General features: G+C 37.4%; 1 long non-coding RNA gene across 2 annotated transcripts in view; it reads right to left on the bottom strand.

Moving 5' to 3' along the window:
- Nucleotides 1-1,808: 1,808 nt before the first annotated feature.
- LOC112661113 (uncharacterized) overlaps nucleotides 1,809-20,944 on the bottom strand; it is a 41,252-nt gene continuing 22,116 nt past the window's right edge. Inside the window, exons 3-4 of one of the 2 annotated variants that reach the window (XR_003137439.3) lie at nucleotides 8,079-8,298; nucleotides 1,809-2,042 (exon numbers count right to left, since the gene is read on the bottom strand). This is a non-coding gene — a long non-coding RNA (uncharacterized LOC112661113). The remainder of the gene's footprint in view (nucleotides 2,043-8,078; nucleotides 8,299-20,944) is intronic. The other variant, XR_003137438.3, reaches the window with a different exon arrangement.

Genomic DNA, 20,944 nt, shown 5'->3' on the forward strand with positions numbered 1-20,944 from the left:
CTTTCTTCTTCAAATGGATCTGAAAAAAATGTCTAATCAAGCAACCAAAAATAAACAAGTCCAAGCACATGTGGATAATGACAACTGTCACACCCTAGGTTAGTGAATATGATATCGTTGATGATGAAAATAGTCTGATCTCCAAAATGTTAAACTACATAATTTACATCGATGAAATATGCTACGTATGTTAATGTTCCAAACCTTGTTTTAAGCACTGTATGAATATTAATTCACCTCATCTTCATGACCATCCTATGAGGTGGGTACAATTATTAGTCCCTTTTCATCTAAGAAGAAATAAGCACTGAGGTTAAATAACGTGCTCAGTAGTCAGAAAGTAACAGAACTGCGTAAACTTGTGTATCTCCTGTAGTTGAAACCAAGTTGTAACTTACATTATCTGTTTGAAAAATGAATTTTTCTACTACTAGATTGTAAACTCTATGAGGGCATATTGTTCTGTCTGTTGAAACCCCAGGGGGATATCACAGTGTTTGATACGAATTAAAAGCTCAAGAGATATTTGTTGTAGATTGGGCATAGACACCCTTCTCTGTACTCTCTCCAACCTCAGCATCTCTCCTTCCCTTTCTTCCTGTTCACTTTGGCTTTTGTAATCTAGCTTTGTGAAAAGAGAATACATTTCCTCAGATGTAGTATGATTTGAGGAAAGTCAAGAGATTTTTTTCACTTGAAATGATCTTCTTAAGTGATTAATGAAAGCCCATGATTAGTGATCTGCACCTTTGTGTTTGACATTTTTCTTAGAGGTCCTTTTTAAAAAATGTATACGTGTGAGACTGTGATACGCTACATGATATTGTGTGAATTTGGTAGGCCTATCCGTCCTGTCGACAAGCAGACTAAAGATGGGTGTAATATGAGGACTCAAGATGCCCCTGCTATGGGAATCAGTGAATTCAGGGAATCTGGGAGGATTAAACTCAAACATAAAATAAGAACACACACAAAACAAAACAAAACTCCAAAACCTTTCAAATCTCACCAAACTCAGATGGTTTTAACCTCTATAGAAATATATAATATACACACAGAAAAATGTGCCATTCATAAGTGTATATATAGCCTGTGGGTTTTCACAAAGTAAACATACATTAACAAAACACAATATTATCAATATCCCGAAATGCCTTGTCATTACACCTTCAAGAATGAGACTTTCTGAGCTGTTTCATTATTGATTACTTTTGCCCATTTTTACACTTTATATACACAGAATCCTAAAGTATGTACTCTAGTGTGTATGGCTTCTTTCAGTCAATTTGTGTTTGTGAGACTCATTCATATTTTTATGTGTCATCATAGTCCATTCATTCTCATTGCTGTATCATATTCCACTGGGTAACTACATCATGATTTACTTACCCATTTGATTGTTGGTAGGTATTTGTGTATTTTTCCAGTTTGGGTTTATTGTAAATAATACTGTTATGAACCTTGTATCTGCCTTTGGTAGAAATAGATATTAATTTCTTCTGGGTATATACCTAGTGGAATTTTGGGGTCACGTCAGCTTCAGTAGGTAAGCCAAATGTTTTTTGAAGAGGTTACACTGGGGTGCCCAGGTGGCTCAGTCAGTTGAGTGCCTGACTTGGTTTTGGCTCTGGTCATGATCTTTGTGTCGTGAGATCAAGCCCCAGGGTGGGCTCCCCACTCAGCAGGGAGTCTAAGATTCTTTCTCCCTCTTCCTCTGCACTACCCCCTGCACTCTTCCCAAATAATTAAATAAAGTCTTTAAAATTTTTTATTTTATTTTATTTTTTTTAATTTTTGAAGAGATTGCACTATCCATCTTTTCTTTTTCTTCTCCTCCCTGTTTTTCTTCTTTTTGGTGATAAGGCGGGCCTATCCTGTTTGTCTTGCCTTATTTAGAAGGGATTCATGGCACGTGGAGTCTTCACTTGACATGTACACACTGAGAACATTCCAGGTACAAGGAAATATCAATAGCAAATTTTATGCTTCCGGGTTGAAAACATGCTTGTATATCCATCTCCCATTCAGTCATCATAGAATCACTGTAAATTAAGTGGTAGAAGGATTACCATTCTTTTATATATTTGGATCATGTTGCTCAGGAAGATTAAATGGCTTACTGTTCACAGCTGGTAAAGGCAGTGCTTGAACACAAACCCAAGGGCTCTGACAACACATCCTATGATTATTCGACTTTGTCATGTCACCTCATCTTAAGGATATGACATAATTTCGTCTATCAATCTACTTGTCATCTTTGAAAGGGCTGAGAGCAGGATACTTAGGGAATAATTTTAGCAATCAACTGTACTCTATTGTGACATCAGAGAAGTAACCTCTAATGGCCATCTACCAGCCGACCAGTGGAGTAGCTGGGTGCAGGCACAGTTTGGGGGTAAGGAGGTCAGCTCTTCTTCAAGATGTCCAGAAGTAACCCAGAGGTGAAAGGAGGCCTAACTTTTCTAGTGTGGCAGGTAAAAGCATCCCCCTTGAGACAGAAGAGGCAGGCAGGGAGACTAAACCATCATTGTCCAGCTTGCTCAGCACTGCTGTTTTTGACAACCCCTTATTTCACAGACTTTACTTTTCTTCCTCCCTGACCTAATTTTACAAATTAGTAACTATTTTATCACCTAAAACAAAAGAAACTTTGACTAACAAAATTTAGACTGGATGGAAAGATAGCCTGATCCAACAGATGGATTGTAAGAGGGAAAAGATAGAAGACAAAACGGAATAAATCTTACTTTTGCTCAAATATTGATACAGTATAGAAACTTGATATCCAATATTACTTCACAGATGAAAAATCCCCAGTTACAAAGTACTTTTCCTAAAGAATCAGGCCAAATTACACCTTTTATATGATATACCCATACATTTATGTCAGTGATCCTAGATTCGTTCGGGGTACTGAATAATGTGCTTTAATTGCACATAAAAATCCTGGAACCATCTTTTGTTTCTTTATTTACCTCTATTATAAAATGTCTTGGCAGACTTAGCCATTAACATTTTCTGCTTTCTCAAGGAAAAGATAATTTACCCGCTTAAAGATATTAGGCTCCTGTGTATTGTTTTTCTCCATTTGGTATCCCTGATTCCCCCTCTGAACACTTGAGTGCTTGCAATCAGAGCACATGACACTCACTAATAACAGCAGAACCACTGCACCCGTCATAACGCTGTGCAGCTCCCACATTCACGAGCACTGAGCCCCAGCTACATGCAACAGCACCCCAGAGCAGAGGCCGCTCTTCTCCACAGCTGCATCTGCTTCCCTTCTCCCCCTGGAGCATCTGCTATGAAGTTTAACTCCTGCTGAGCACATGGAGACCCAAACTTGAGCATTTTTCTCTCAATACACTCAGATCCTAAAATTCCCCTTGAACTTGAATACTCAGACTCCAACAGCCATTGGAACAATACTGGTATTCAGAAGAAGTAGTGTTCTTGTTTTCATTAAGGGTGTTTTTCCACCGACAGAAATAGTTACAAGAGGTTAGTGTGACTTTTCTGGCAGAAAAAATATATATACCTATATTTCGATTTTTCTAATAGGTGGTATCTTTAAAAAAATATAAAGACCATATGAATGCACAGATTGTCCATACTGGAGGAGTTTTGACACTTGGTCAGTTGTTTTATTTTATAGTGCCCTGCCTTCATCCTCAAGGGAAAACATGTCATGTTTTATTTTTATTGTTTATGAATTTAAAGGACTTGACCATTGAGCATCAACAGTTCGCATGATCCTCTTGAAATAATGAAGATAACCTACTAAATTATAAATCAGAACTTCTAAATTAAATTAAATCACAAGATAGGATGGAATTTCCTCTTAGAAACAACAGAATCATCAGGTTTCTCCTGGCTATTTTGGGTCTTTGGGGGAAGATCATATTCAGCATTCAGCGGACTATATTGTGGCCGGGCTCCCTCTCCACTATAATCTCTTAGTCCTTTTAAAATGATAACAAATACAAATGGAAGAGGGGAGTGGGGTGAGGTAGAGGGCTACATCTTTTTGTTTTTTAGAAAGAAATCCATCTTTCCTCTCTCCAGTCAGTGCTTCTAATGTTTCATTAGCCTAACAACATTCACATCTGCTTATAGTGTCCCGTTTTTCTCAAGCATTATCTGGCCAAGTGGATCATCTAGTCTATAAACCCCCTGAACACAGGGATCATCACGTGTACCATCCAGTAGCAACCGATGCGGCAGCAAAGCTTGCAGTAAATATCTATTGAATAGATGCATGATTAAAAACATGAATTACAGGGTTTTCCACATGCTCAGACTAGACATTGGCCTTAGGAATGCCTATGATTTTAATGCCAAAATATAGTTGATGTATAATATCATTTTTAAAAGTATGAGTTTCCACTTGTTCTTGTGTGAGTTTCCACTTGTTCTTGTGTGAGTTTCCACTTGTTCTTGTGTGAGTTTCTACTTGTTCTTTTGCTACAGCTGGTGCCCTGTAAAGGCCGACAGACATGTACCCTGAGATTAATCAATAAGCACTGATTTACCTCTGGTCCTCTGCTCACCTCCTCTTTCACTAACCAGACAGGTCAGCTATGAACTGGGCTCTGTTTCTCCCCAGGCCAGGCTGAACTAGTGCCAAGCTGCTGTTGGCAGGATTTTAGCCTGTAAAGATATTTGTCCAGGGATGAGACAGCAGTAAAATATTGCAGACACTTCCTCTGCTTTCTCTTAAAGCCCTTTCAACTTCCTTTTATCCCCGGATTTTTGTGATACCTGTCACCATGAGCAAGACCTACTGGAAGCAACCCCTTCAGCCCAAAGCACAAGGGTTCCCAAGTCCCCGTTCTCTGGGTTGTGTACCCAACACCACAGGGTTTTCTTCAGCATTAACCAACCTACTCTATGTGTTTAGTTTGTCTCCCTCCCTTTTCATGGTAGAAATTAGATATAAAGCTCAGCGTTTATATGAACTCCATCATTACCTCTCAGAGGGTTTGGAGGATCAGCTAACTAACATATAAAGGGACCAGGATGTCTTTGGGGACAAGGCATAACATTAATTACTGGCATGCACCTCCTGTCCCCTCTGCAGTAGCAGGTCTGCTGCCTGACAAGCACCTCCACAAGGGCCTGGAGGAGCTCTCATTCTGCAAGTAGGAATTCGGCCGAAATTACCACCCATAGTCAGAAAAGCCTTTCAGCAACAGAGAGACTCTTTGTATGTGCAGAGTCTCCTGCCTGTGGCTGGTTGGCGTGGCCAGCCAGCTGCGGGGCACCTGTGGGCACCAGCCAGGTAAGGCCACAGACCAGTGAGGAGACCTGAGTTCCCACACCCCCTCCGCAGATGGGTGCAGCAGGGATCTGAGATGCAGGGGGTTGGAAGCGTGTGGGGTAAGGCAGCGTCAATGAAGATAATGGATCCTCACAGATAACCCAGCCAGGCTGCTCAAGCCAACAACACATTTATATCTCTCATTTTTACAAGGCACTGGTGAGATCACACACACACACACACACACACACACACACACACACAGCATGCTGGCAAAACAGAGAAGTGACTATGCAAAGCTACAAAACAGCAACTGTTTTTTTTTTTTTTTTCCTCACAAATAAGCAAAGGTTTAAATCACTGCAAAGCTTGCTATTTCCTCTTTTTTGTTTGTTTGTTTTCCGTTCAAATTTGGCCCAAATATCCATGGCAGAGGGAAGTGAGATGGAGAGCTCCAGTCAGGCTCTCTCGTTAGCTGCTTCTAAATCCTCTCAGCCCTACAGGAACCCTGATCTGTGTATTCTGAAAACGGCAAGAGATGCGTATTGTATATTCAAATAATATAGCAGTAAAACCAAGATTCAAGGGTTGTTAATCTCAAACATATTATGGGATTGCAGAGCAACTAAGGTACTGAGTGTCTCCATTTTAATTACCAGGATTGGCAGAGGAATCCAATTATGTTTCTGTGTCCCCAACATAACCCTTTCTGTCTTTGTTTGCTGCTCAGCTATTCTGAGCATGTTTTGATCACCTTTATTTGTTTGTTGTGTTTTGTTTTCTAGTATGCAAGCCTCCTGCTCTAATTTGAGAGATATTTTTGGAGGTTTTATTCTTATTGAAAGAGCTGCTCATCTTCCTCCTGCAAGCATGAAATGTTTCACGTTAAGAATATTTTTCCTTTTATCATTCCCTAGTGGAATTGAGGCAATGAGGATGACTGGCTTCCCATATGTGCCAGACCATTGTTTGAATCTGATGGTTACAGGCACAAATTAGTCTAACTCTGAGCTTCTGACACCACTGGAAATTTCAGGCTAGGAGTAAATTTTTATTCCATATGAATTCTTAGTGCAGTGCAAAGAAAGGATCCTTAGATTTTCTGATTCTATTTTTTTCACACCCTAGGATCTGTAAGATCCCAGGACTGAGTGGAAGTAAAACAAAATTTTTAATTCAAATGATCAATCACTCTCATTGCGAGTTGAGACAAAACATTATCTGCGTGGGTGATGGACAGCACTTTTATGATAAACGTTAAATTAGGCACCAATTTCTTTACATCCTACCCTCTGTTATCCCTGGAATCTAACCTTTCATTTCTGTTCTTATTGCCACTATCTGCCTTATCCCTCATTGTGCTTCGGCAAATATTTCAGTAATTTTCTAACTAATTTCTCTGCTTCTAATCTGTCCTTGCTCTTTCCCTCACTCCCATTTATTCCTCCAAAGCACGGGCATGACCAGCCCATTTTTCTGCTCAAGAATTTTACAAGGTTCCCTGCTGTCTATAAAATATCACTCACTCTCCTCATCTGACATTCAAAATCTTGTCTGACATGGTGCCGATGTAACCTTTCTATCTGCACTCTATTTCCCCGTACTCAACACTTCCCGCAAACTGCATTTTCAACTCTCCCTCAATAGGCAACATATTTGCCTGACACTGCCTTGTTGTTTTTCTCGTGCTCTATTATTAGTCCAAAATTAGGTTTCACTTCTATTTCCTTACATTCAAATTTCATTGATCAGGATTAAGCAGAATCGTTACTGTTGTCCCCCTCAAATTCAAAGAAGTCTTTATCATAATATTTTTATACCCTATTTTGTGCTTGTTTTATCTTCATTATGTTCATAGTGATCTCATCTAACATATCATGAACTCCTTGATCATAAAGGTTATGCTTTACACATTGTTGTATAGCCCCTATTGCCTTGGTACTCTAGCATTTGTATAGGTGCTCATTCATTCATTCAGCAAATATTCATTGAGCTCCTATGTAGTGTCAAGTGCTGTACTACATGCTAGGGATGTTACAATGAACATAAAAACATAAACTTCCTGTGCTCATGGAATATATATTCCATTGAAGGAGAACAGATAATAAACAAGAGAAGTTGATAAATATGTAGAACTGAGGAAAACTGTGAAAAAGGTGGGGAAATGTCATTGTACAGAGGGTGACATAGGGGAAGGTGATGTTTGGAAAAGTAGGAAAGCTGAAGAAAGTATGAGGAAAGGTCAGGGAACATCTAAGGGGAAAGAGCTTTGCAGGCTGCTGTGATAGCAAGTGCAAAGGCCCTGTGGAGGTGTTGCTGAAGGTAAGAGACAAAGGGGGAGAGTAGTAGAAGATGAAGTGGAATTGTAGGGTGGATGGAATGGATAGTGGTGAGAAGTCATACAGTAGGTTGGAGTTAATTGTAAGGACTTTGGCCTTAATCTGAATATTATGGCAGATTATTGTCAGATTTAGTGCATTCCCCCATTTCTGGAAAGGAAAAGGGTATCAATTATAATTTACAGTATCACATCACTTTCTGAAATTGTAATGGATTGAAGGGGGCCAAGCGTGGAAGTAGAGGGAAGAGTTACAATGTTATGAACCCTTGAATTTGAGTAGGGGGTGTGGTGCATTCTGGATATAACTGCATTGGATCTCTATTAACTCCTCTTTCTAACCAATAGCATAAATGCCAAAAAAAAAAAAAAAAAAAAAAAGCACTAGATATACACGCTGTGATCTTGGAAAAGAATGAAAGTTTCCATGCCTAATCTTTGTCTATTATAATGATGCTTTGAATGGCAAAGTTAACTAACCATTATATAATGTGACCTAATCAAAATGAGATGAAGAAGGAGGAAGAGGGCAATGGAAGGAGAAAAACAAAAAGATCCTCTTCAAGTATGGCTGCACTGATCCGTGACTGCCACTTGCTCCACTAGATGTAGTTGATAACAGAAAATATGCCATAGCAAGTTGTTGCAGCTTCTTTGATGAATTGTTTTCCGTATATTTTTTTTTACACGCACATGCTTCCTAAAAGAAAAAAATATCTTAATTCTATTTTTTCCACTTAAGACAGGGAATGCTTTATTCAAACTCATCAGGGAAATGGACAACTTAAATCATATTTTGTTTTTTGTGTTTTTCTTTTGTCTTTAAAAAATTTTTTAAAGGTTTTATTTATTTATTCATGAGAGACACATAGAGAGAGGCAGAGACATAGGCAGAGGGAGAAGCAGGCTCCTTTCAGAGAGCCTAATGTGGGACTCGATCCCAGGACCCCAGGATCATGCCCTGAGCCAAAGGCAGATGCTTAGCCATTGAGCCATCCAGGCATCCTTTAAAAAAAAAAAACTAATTTAAATTCAATTTGGTTAACATATACTGTATTACTAGTTTCAGAGGTAGAATTTAGTGATTCATCAGCTGCATATAACACCCACTGCTCACTACATCAAGTGCCCTCCTTAAGAGACATCACCCAATCACCCAATTACCCCATGCCCCCCACCCACTTCCAGCCAGGTGGGGAGATGGGGTAATTGGGTGATGTAACAAAACATGTTTTAAAGCACAGGTCAGTAATTGTATATGAATGTATATACTGCTATATACAAATTAGCTGATCAGAGCACAACTGATCAAAGCTGTTCATGGTAGGCTTTCTCAGCAGAGATGACAGGAGCATATGCAGTCAGAGGGAAAGTGGATGTGGGGATAGGGTTCCAGACCAACCTGGAGCCCTATCCAGATCAACATTCAGGGCTCCATCAAATCTTAGGCAAGTAGTGATGGAGAACACAATTTGACCTATCAATCTATTCAGGTTAGTGTAGGTTGTATATTCAATATCAAAGTTTCTATAACAGAGGACCTAGAAGGCCTCATTGTCTACCATGAAGGCACAATATGAGTGCTCCAGGGTGCTGTGGGTAGTGAGGATGGAGTTGTAGGACTTGGATACAGCTGTGGAAATCTGGGGGACAGAGTAAATGGGGAACTCTACCTTGGACTTCTTGCCATAATTGACAGAGAGATGTTCCCTCAGCAAGGAGGTGAACCTAGAACCAGATCCACCTCTGAAACCGTGGGAAACCAAGAAGCCCTGAAGACCTGTGCACTGGTTGGCCAGTTTCTGAATTCAGTCCAAAAGAAGATCAATAATCTCCTTGCCAATAGTATAGTGTCCTTGGCATAGCTATTGGTAGCATTTTCTTTGCCTGTGATGAGCTGCTCCAGGTGGGAAAGATAGCAGTAGGTGCCACTGTGAACTTCATCAATGACTGTAGGTTCCAGGTCTACAAATACTGCCCTGCGCACATGCTGGCCAGCACCAATCTCAATGAAGAAGATGTTGAAGGAGTCATCTCCTCCCCCAGTAGTCTTGTCACTTGGCATCTGACCATCGGGCTGGATGCCATGTTCCAGGCAATAGAGCTCCCAGCAGGCATTGCCAATCTGGAAAACAGCCTGGCCAACATGGAGATGCATTCATGCATGGTTGCTGCTTTGTGGCTGCCAAGCAGATGGCAGAGAAGAAGAGGAGAGATTGTTGCCTCTTACAGTGTGACTCTCAAGTTGATTGATATAAGAGAACCTCTTAATTCTATTCTTAAAATTCAGCTATTTTGTTCAGTCTGTGGATACAGAAATTCTCTTTCCTTGGCTGCTCATCAATTCTGTCATATGTGAATCAATAAAAATTACAAGATTTAATAAGCACCTTCAAGGCATAGTTCTATGCATAGAAGCAAAAGTCTCATAGATTACAATGCAGTTGGGAAGACAAATTACGACATGTGTCCTGAATAGGGTAGTGGCTCAACACTAGCAACTGAAAAAACGAACAAACAAAAGCAATGTATAGCCAACTGGTTGTGTCTCATAAGCAGGAAAAAAACCCATAAAACACACTAGTGATTCTGTACAAGGACCATCCATCCATTCTTTGCTAATGTATTAGAGAGATTCTATTGAAGAATGAATAGGAATAAGATAAATGTAAAAGAAGAAAATTCTAGGTGTAAAGAGTATATAAAGAAATTCTTGGGAGAGTGGGCAATACACTATCAGGAATGGATCAAATAAGTTGGAATAGAATAAAAATAAGATTGTCCAGAAATCTTAAGCTCTAATAACAAGAGGCTTAAATACCCAAGTGAATAAAGATGAAATCTGGCCAATACATGAAGAATATCTGCTAAAAGATTTTTAGGAAGTATAAAAGGGAAAGAAAAATTTGAAATTATAAAAACTTCATTTAATAAAGATCAACCAGGAAGCCAGGTGCAAAAAAAAAAAAAAAAAAAGAAAAAGAGTTCTGGGCCCCACATAACTTAAACATTGATAAATCTGAGACACCTCTAAAAGCCCATCTGCCATCTTAAATAATATGTTTGCATGCAGTCTTTGCAAACCTTTACACTGACATTCCATAAACCATAAAGGAGCAGAATTGTGGTTGAATCGCTTTTGTATTTCTAGGTCACAAAGCCAGTATTTAATTTAGGCTAAATAGTAGCTTGGTCATTTCACAGTCAGTAAAGAAAAGCACAGCATTTAGAATGGGACTTTTCCTGTTATAATCTTGGCTAAAGTGACATTGTTTATGCTATTAGTAGTTAATCCAAAGGCCACAATCCAAAGAGAGGTACTCCATGCATCACAAAGGGACTGTTGAAAAGAAAGCCAAACTGACCCAGCTCCCGTTAGTTCCCTGAAACCTATATAGATTAAAGCTAGGGGTGCATTGGTGAGGACAGGATTTCTTGAGATGAAGGAATTTGTAAGAACAAAGATAACTGTCAGAATTTCCCTCTCTTCCTTGTAGGTACCCCTTAAAATGAGTTATAAAGTTCTAAAATTCTTTGAAGAAATTAGAAGTTGGGGTCAAGGAACAGAAATGAACTTCTCACTCCCTGATTGCATGTTCCTGAGCTCAGAAATCTAGGGTGTTGCCACCTGGCTGGAGACTATTGACATTTTAGGAGAGCTTGACCTGTTGCCTCCTAGAGTTTTGGCAGCCCGGAAACTGCAACTTGACACTCACACCGAAAGTTTTGAAGCTGGGAGGATGCCTGAAGCACCCCTACACTAAAGAGGTAAAGAGAAGAGAAACCATCATAGAAGCAAACTACAATTTGACATTCTACAATTTGACAAACAAGGGGGTTTACGTTTCTTTGAGTCAGGTGAATACCTGCAAGATAGCTAGGCTGAAGTATTATGGAAGGTACTGCCCCTCCCTCATCAATAAATTTAAACAAAGGATACTTGCCTCAGTGAGGACCTAGTGTGGTAAACTGCCAGAGGCACTAGCTAAGAGTGAAATTGAAAGGTTAGCTCGGCATTGCCATATTTTTGCCAGAGAACATGTAATAGTGGAGGTCATCACAGGGTGGAGAGAGAGAGAAGTGGTTCCTAAAGAACCCAATAGCATGCTTCATAAAAGCCCTAGTGTTTGGATGTCTGCCATGACGGAGGGCAATAACCAGCCAGTGTGAGCCATGAAAGAATAGCCAGTAAAGCCACCTGTGAAACAGACCTTTCATCTCCTTGAAGCCTTCTTTATTATACTTTAGTTCTTGGAAGAACCAAGAGGATGAGGAGGAAGAGAGGAGTGCAAGGTGAAGGCAGGGGTGGATTTACCTTGAAGCTAATGAGGCTCAAACGTCAGAGCCCCTCCTTTGCACAGATTTCCTTGGGATGCCATGGGACACATTTTGTATTATTAATTTATAGTGCTTTTTGGTAAAAGGGGTGCCTTTCTCCAATTGTAAATGCTCTAGGTTCCATAAAGCCTGGGTAGAAGAAGAGACAGTGCATGTCCTTTTCCTTGATACTACTTGCCTGGCCCTATGTTAGACTAGGTTGGGGCTAGTATTTAAATGGAAGGAGAAATTGATGTTTTAATATGGGTTAGGCTGAAATTTTAATATCAGAGATTAAGACACTTCTATTATCTGAAAGTCACTGTAAACTCATGGGATAGGCTTAAGTTGCTACTAAAAGGCAAGGGAAAGGAAATCAGAAAGAAAGTTGGAAGGCTGTGGAATAGAGGGAAAGATAAGCTGCTTCCTGGTGTACTTTAGCAAGTTCAACCAATTGAATATTGTCAATTGAATATTGTTCAACCAATTGAATATCTTGTTAAGAAAAAGATACACAGACAGTATAGCTGTATTTTATGGTGAGACTTAAATGTAATTGGGAAAGAAGGGAAGTGAGCTCTCTCCTTCCCATTTGCATGCTTTATACTGGGACCAAATTCATATCCTTAGAGCCAAGATTCTGGAGTGATTCAAGGGAAGATGGCTTAAGTGCTACATGCACATGAACACGTACACACACATAAACATACACACATGAATATATATGTTTTTCTAAAAGAGCACGTGAACATATGAGCGGGAGAGGGTAGAAGAGGGGCAGAGGGAGAGAGAGAATCTTAAGCAGGTTCCATGCCCAACATGGAGTCCTATGCGGGTTTGGATCTCATGACCCTGAGAACATAACCTGAGTGGAAATCAGGAGGTGGACACTTAACTGACTGAACCACCCAGGCTCCCACACATACAAATATTTCTAATGAACATCTGTCTAATAAACTGTAGCAAATTTATGGGAAAGTTAAAATTCCCAACCTCATGCTGGTCTCATGCCCAAGGAAATCATTAAAAAGGTGAGAATTTTATATTTTTGCCTCATGCTCACACTAGTGTAATTGAAACATTTGTACCTCGATGAGTGACATATTTTGTTACCTCAGGAAAAATGCTCATTTTGCCTAAGAAACTTCTGCTTCTATGTACACATAGATATTGTTGACATGTTTATCATCTGACAATAAATAGCTTCATTTAGTCTATAATAAGCGAAAGAGAAGAAATGTTCTCTACGGACAGGAAAACGAAGCAATAGGTTATGATACTAGTGGTAATAAAATGTAATATGTGAAGTGGAAAAAAATTCTGAGCAAAAACTAAATCAGATAGTGAAATTTCAGATTTGGGGTATGTAGAATATATTATTTCATGTAGCTATGCTGCCGTTGTCTTCTTATTTATAAAAATATTATGCACATATTATAATTTGCCCCCCACTAGTTATAATCAGTTCATCCTTTATGTGAGATATGTCATTTTTTCTTCTTAGAACATTGTGCCCTCAAGTCACATTTGTTATACTTCTGGTCCCATCATAAACCCTTTGGAATACAGAGTACTATTGAATTGAGTTTCCATTTGGATTTCTTCCAGAGCTATTGCTTTGAGAGCAGCATATGAAATAACAAAATTGGCATGGGCTGGTTTAACTCCATGGCTAACTCTGTTGTTTCTGTTGATGATAAGTGTGCGGCATGGTTGAAAATGTAATCTACAATATCGTTTTTTTATGCAGGCAGATTACATTATATATAATTTAGCATTTATCTTTAGTTATATTCTGAGGCTTCACACATTTCAGTAAACATGTCTTTTATAGCTTTTGATAGATAATTGATAACACTAGAGTATTGAAAATAGAGAAGCAGAAATGATAGCACTCTCATTCACTAGCTACACATAATAGAACCTTGGGATTTTCTTTTTTATAGTGACAGTTTTCTGGCAAAGGCAGTAACATGATTTGGGAAATTGAGATTCTCTTTATATTGCTATGATATCAGATAATGGTAAACATCTTAGAATTAATATAACTTGAAGAAAGACAGAGGATTTAGGTAGTATCAGAGTACTTCTGAGATAAATGTGTCAGGATACTATTGGGGAACTTGAGGTCTTCCTTTAGCTTGCTAAAGCATCATTCCTGAAGCATGCTTCTAAAAAAGTCAGTATTTAGTAAAAACACATACCAATGAAGTTTGATATTCAAAAAAATTTACAAAACATGTTTATTCTCATAACCTAGGATGTCAGCCTGGGTGCATCTAGATTTAAGTGAAATTGCCTCAATTCCTGTTTCATACCACATGCCCATGGAATCTTGAGCTCCTGAGTATCTTATAGCTACATCTAATTCCCCATTTCTTGATTATGTTACCTGTAAAATGTATCATTTCACTTGTAATAGTAAAGGAAAAACAACAGATGGATATCATGATGAGAACCTGAAGACTGGTCGACTATATGAAGGCAATGCTTTCAATTTCAACTTTGTCAAGGAATAAATATTTCATTAGTTTACATTTTAAAAATATGTGAACCTTTATTAAAAGCTACTAAGTATCAATTTGAAATGCTAGAAATTTATTCATGTTTAAGAATTAAATTTTTTCTAAAAATTGAATATGAATAAGCCTCAGGTTATTTAAGGAGAAAAGAGAACATAGTGTTTTATTAAGCTGGACCCTTCCCTTCTTGTGAATTAGCTGATGATGTTCAAGTAGTAAATAACAACTAGTCCATAAACTTAAATTATGATCCTAAATCCTCTGAGATTCTACCCAAACATGTTTCTACGTATTACATCCAATTGGATTCCAGGAGGCTGAGTTTACTTTTACGGTACCTGTATGGCCCAGGGTGTGATCCTGGGGTCCTGGGATCGAGTCCCACATCGGCCTCCCTGCATGGAGCCTGCTTCTCCCTCTGCCTGTATCTCTGCCTCTCTCTCCCCTCTCTCTCTCTCTCTCTCTCTCTGTCTTTCATCAATCAATAAATAAAATCTTAAAAAAAAAAAAGAATGTTAAAAGGCACCACAGTATGGCAGGATATATTTGCAATTCATTATCTGACAAAGGACATCTCCAGGTTATGTACATACACACATGCACACACACACACATACACACACACACACACACACCTTCTACATATTGATATTATGAAGACAAATAGAAATATAAGCAAATACTTAAATAGGAACTTTATTTTAAAAGATCAGAATTGCCAATAAACATTTAAAGAGGTTTGACTTCATCAGGGATGGGCCCCATTAATATGACAATGTGAGGCAATTTCATAAGTACCATAATGGCAAATTAAGAAGACTGATAATTTCAAGAGTTGACAATGATGTGGAGCAACTAATAGTCTCACACACTTTGGAAACCTATTTTTGCTAGATCTATTATAGTTGAATTTATGCAATTTCAATCCTATATAAATATCAGATATATGAACATAGGTGAACCAGGATCTTCATAGTAGCAATGTTTGTAAAAACCAAAAACTAGAAAGAGCCCAAATGTCTGTCAACAATAGAAAGGATAAACACACTGTAGTATGCCCCATATGCCATGAAATACTATACAGCCATGAGAATGAACTGTTCTTACGTGCAACAATATGGATAAATCTTACAAAGGTTCTGTTAAGCCAAAGAAGCCAAATACACACACACACACACACACACACACACACACACACACAAAAGAGAATACCTATTTATGATTCTCTTTTTATAAAATTCTAAACAAAAACTAATGGTTATAGAAATCAAAATCATTTTCTAATCTTTGAAATCAAATAATGACTGGGAAGAAGTAGGAGAAGGCTTTCAAATTGTATATTATAATTACATTTATTGATTTGATTGTATATTATAATTACATTTACTGATTTGGGGGAGGTAATAGGGTATATTCACTTGGTAAAATTCAATAAAGCAGATAGTTGTAAATTGGGTCTTTTTTTGTGTACATACAGAAAAAATCTATTTTTAAAAAATTCTTTTCAGTGCTGTAACCAACAGATGCCCGAAGGTATAAGGTATAGTAAGGAAAGCTTATATTCTTTTCTTACACATGAGTGGCCTCGATCCTCATTCAAAACCTTCTTACTTTTACTTTATATACAATGGATACCAAATCACCTCTCTTGATTTCGAAACAATAGGAGGGTAAGGTAGGGTGGGAGTATTAGTTTCTTAAAGAAGGTTTACTGTCAACAGAAAGATAAGTCAATGAGCCTAAGAAAACCAAACACATGAGCACTCAAAATATACAGAAATCTGGAGACTTAAAGTTCCAAAGGAGCTTACCATATTGCAAGAGAATAAAGTAGCAAATACTCAACATGATAGTTTTCAATCAACAATAAAAGTTAAAATAATTCATTCAGTAAGTTAATTTAACTACATTTTGTATTAGCTCTTATATTAGTACCTGGCATGGGAAGTATATATGAAATATCTGGCATGGGAAGTTACAGTGACTACAATGGGCAGGTACTTTGCTTTCATGGAGCTTGCACTTTAGGCAGGGAAACAAAATAAACACAGGCAAACAACTGCATAAGGTTTCAGATAATGCTAAGTACTAGGAAAAATATAGAATGATGAGATCAGAAAATAACATTTGGTCTGAGACATGAATGAAAGGTAATGGTTTGGGTAAAAGCCATGAAGTCAAAACAAACTAGATGTATTCAAGGACAGAGAGCATACAAGGATGGATGAAATGTGGTAACCATGGGTGGCAGAGGTTGGGGGCTGCTGGGTGCTGAAGATGGGGAAAGAAGTAGAGTCAAAGGAGGAAGCAAGATCCAGATCAAGTAAGGTTTAAAGACATGTTTTATTTTATGTATGAATTTAAATTACCTGGGAGTCTTGAGCAGGAATGATGTAAAATAATCTGATATATATATATATATATATATATATATATATATATATATTTGAAATATATATACATATATACATATACTTTAAAATTAGTTAATGTAGAGAATGGCTTGTTGTTGGGGATAAGTGGGAAAATGGTACCAATGATGTACTATCATTTTGAACTATTTTGATTTGTGACATAGAGAAGTAGGAAATAGTGTTTATAAATATAACCGGTAAAGATGACGAGTTGTATGGCTAATCGTATATATCTTTAGCTATGCTGATGCGCCATATATCTGGTTTGATATATTCCCCAAGTTTAATAAAGAACATGTAAGCATGTTTTTAAGACAAATGAGCCCAAGACAAGTAAAGACATATTTATTTTCATAACTGTGATTTAAAAAAAAATAATGGAAGAGTTGCAATGAGGAACCAGAACTTTGAAAATTTCACTAGGAATCAAACTCAGAGCATCTTTCAATAACTTTAAGTATGAACTAAGATTTTACTACATTTTATGAGGTTTGCTGCTCTATAGCTAAGAAAGTCGCTAACTCTCTAAGTGTTAAGTATTTGGTTTCTAATCATAGAGCTGCTGTTAATGTGAAATTTGAAGGATTAAGTGATCATTCAGGATATTATTCCATGATCAACGTCATTAATTAATTAATTAGTTAATCAATTAATTAGAGAGAGAATGTACAAGCAGGGGAGCAGCAGAGGAAAGGGGAGGAGCAGGCTCTCCGTGGAGCAGGAAGCCCAATGCTGGGCTCAACCCCAGGACCCTGGGATCATGAATTGAGCCGAAGGTAGACGTTGAGGCTTACAGGTGCTCCCATCATCATGAATTTAAGTGATTCTTTCAGATAGAAGTAAAGAGCACAATTAACTATATTATTATAGTTGTGTAGAATTGTTACCCATTACTAGCACTTAAAACAAACTATCTCTGAAAGTACAGTATTAGCTTATAAAAATCTTTTGGGACTTTCACTTCTGGAAAGATGGACAAGGCATACCTCATTCCTCCCACTAAGCACAGCTAATAATCTTGAATTACATATAAATAGCCATAAGAAGACTGTGAATGGTAAGAGAAGGCAGACCAACTATGACTTGGGAAGCTAAGGAAAGACAGCATGGTCAATTGCTGGAATTTTCTTTTTGCCTCATATATCCTAGCTGAAGCTGGCCTCTCAGAAATACCAAGGGTTATAGACATTAAAAATTCCTTACAAAAGTCTGCCCTCTTTTAGCCAAAGAATCAGAAAAGGGGGCAGCCTAGCAGAGAGAAGTTTCACACATTATTCAACATGTAATTTGTAAAAATTCATACTACCATTTTAACAATATACAGAAATGTGTGTGTTCATAGACTTATAGATTCAGAGTCCACAAAATCACCAATGATGAAATTTCCATATAACCATAGATAATCAAATATAGTTAACCTTTCAGTTTGAATTCATAAGATGACTGTGCCCTTTCAGGGAATCAACTAATCTAGGTCATTCATTCTTTTAAATGTTCCCATTCCCAATTCAAATTAAATTCTGGTAATAGTTTATTTGATTATGAATCAAGCACTTATTTTTTCTCTGGCAAGGAATTTTAAAAACATAATAACAGTAGTGTAATCATCTCCAACTTTTTCAAATAATAAACCTAAAGTACAGCCATTTACAAGAAAATCTGAATATTATATGTCTTTAGAAGAGAAATAAAAGGAATATATTAAAAATACTTTAATTGTGAGGTTTTAAAGTACCCTGGACTTCTAAAAAAGATCTCTATTAAAAATTACCATGTCTTTTTTATATGTATATTTTTATATGAGTTCAATTTGCCAACATATAGTATAATACCAGTGCTCATCCCATCAAGTGCCCCCCCTCAGTGCCCGTCTCCCACTCACCCCATCCCTACCCCCTCCCCTTCTACTACTCCTTGTTTGTTTCACATGCTTTGTCACCTTCTCTGATTTTTCCCACTCATTTTCTCTCCTTTCCCCTATACATTTACCATGTCTTAATATAACAATGATCAAAAGCCTTTCCTGTCAAGATCCCACCTTTCTAAAGGTGGGTTTCCTAATGTAGTCTAATTTTATTGTAGAAATAGATTATAGTTCATACCACCAGCCTTTAGTATTTTGTGATCATGTTGGTTAATTTGGTAAAATCACGTTCTTGAATAGTTTTCAATTCTTTGCAAACAATTCTTCAATTTCATTTTCTCTTGACCATTACATATGAAGGAGAAAATTAAGAAAACAGGTCTAAACTTCAAAGAATTACTGTATAAATTATTTTTAAAATCAGAAAGCTTTCTTATCCTTGGTTGTCTCTTCTTTGTTGGTCTCCACAGACCCTTTTCACCCGTATCACCATTAACTGTATTGTTGATTACATTAAATTTAAAGAACTTGGACACCTGAGTGGTGCTGTTGTTTGAATGTGGACTCTGTTTGGGCTCAGGTCTGATCTCAGGGTCATGGAATGGAGCCCCCTCTTGTGTTCTATCTCTCAAATTAAAAAAAAAAAACATGATGCTTTCTCTCAAATAAATAAATAAATAAATAAATAATGAAAACCTTTAAAGAACTCATAAAGCTATTAAACTCTATGTTCAAGGATTGAAATTTATCAAAATTCTAATTTCCCCTTTTTTTTTCTCTACCCCCAGTCTATTTGCTATTTAATGTGAGGACAAGGAGAAAAATCATAAACCTGTGGGAACCAGGAAACCATTCACTTAACCTACCCCATTTAATCACTTAATTATATGATATTTAATCCAGACCTTTCCTTCAAATGTCATATTTGCATTCTTCTGGAAACTATATGTTTTTCAAGCAAATATGGGATGTTTTATATTTCTACACCTTGCTATATCCATTTACATGAGCTTCTTAGCTTAAAACCATATTAGCCTTATAAAACTTTATTTTTGTTGGTTACCATATACATTTTACACTTAGGAACAGGTGTAAACTCTGACATCTGGGACATCCATCAGAAAAGAATCTCCCTGAGGCACTTACACAAGAGGATATCAATACACATTCCCACAATGACATTTCAGACAGATAAGTGCCCTTATATCAGTGCACCAAATAAGAAAAATAGAAAGCATGAGCAAAGAGGACATGACATAAAATGAAATACATATGTAGGGACTGACCATCATTCACAGGGTTAGAGCCCTCTTCCATAGTGAAACCGAAGTCCATTTTAAAATGGAAGTTTTAACATTTAACAGCTAAGCACATAAAAAGGAATTTATAACAGAAAAACCTACATCAATTGAAGTGACCTTTCTCAGAGATATCTTTTACAGATTTTCCTTCTGGCTGTCTCTTTTCTTCTTTGCTCTACTTTAGACCTTTTTCAGTAGAGACCTTTTTCTTTCTTTCCTTATAGATAACCCATATTTTAACATCTTTAGTCTTATGAATCAGATTCCACTGTGGAAAACTTTAAGATGATATTTCTATCCTGGTGTTTGACAACTTTGGGAATCCCAAAATCCTCTGTATTGTATCAACTTCCTTCTGTCAGGAATTGGTTCAAATTATGACAGCAGGGAAAAGGGAAAAAAGAAAACCATGAAAGCCTATCACTGTTGATACATATTAAACTCTTCAAAAAATTTTGTCATTTTTTCCCTTTATTTTGTCCCAGCCATGTAAAAGGCTAAGGGACCCCATTTACTAACTCCAACTCCTTGAGCTCAAAGTCAGGGAATTAGAAGGAAGATACAAATTTGATATTTAGAAGACTCCTTGAATGATTGTGTATAGCCTCATTATTATAATAAATTTGATTAATATTCACTAAGAAATGGATTAAATAAATATAGAAATATCAAATTGTATCTTTTTAATTCTTGGTCAAAACCTTTGTTTTCATTGCAGTTAAAACCTACAGAGGAAGGGGAGGTAGGCAGGGGATGGGGGTGACTGGGTGGTGGGCACTGAGGTGGGCCCTTGACGGGATGAGCACTGGGTGTTATTCTGTATGTTGACAAATTGAACACCAATAAAAATAAATTTATTTAATAAAAAAAACGTACAGAGGAAAAGTTTTGAAAATTTACAAAAGTAGTCAGAACAATATGTAAAATT

This window comes from Canis lupus, chromosome 23 (genome assembly GCF_003254725.2).
Source record: "Canis lupus dingo isolate Sandy chromosome 23, ASM325472v2, whole genome shotgun sequence".
In the NCBI taxonomy this organism is placed as follows: domain Eukaryota; kingdom Metazoa; phylum Chordata; class Mammalia; order Carnivora; family Canidae; genus Canis; species Canis lupus.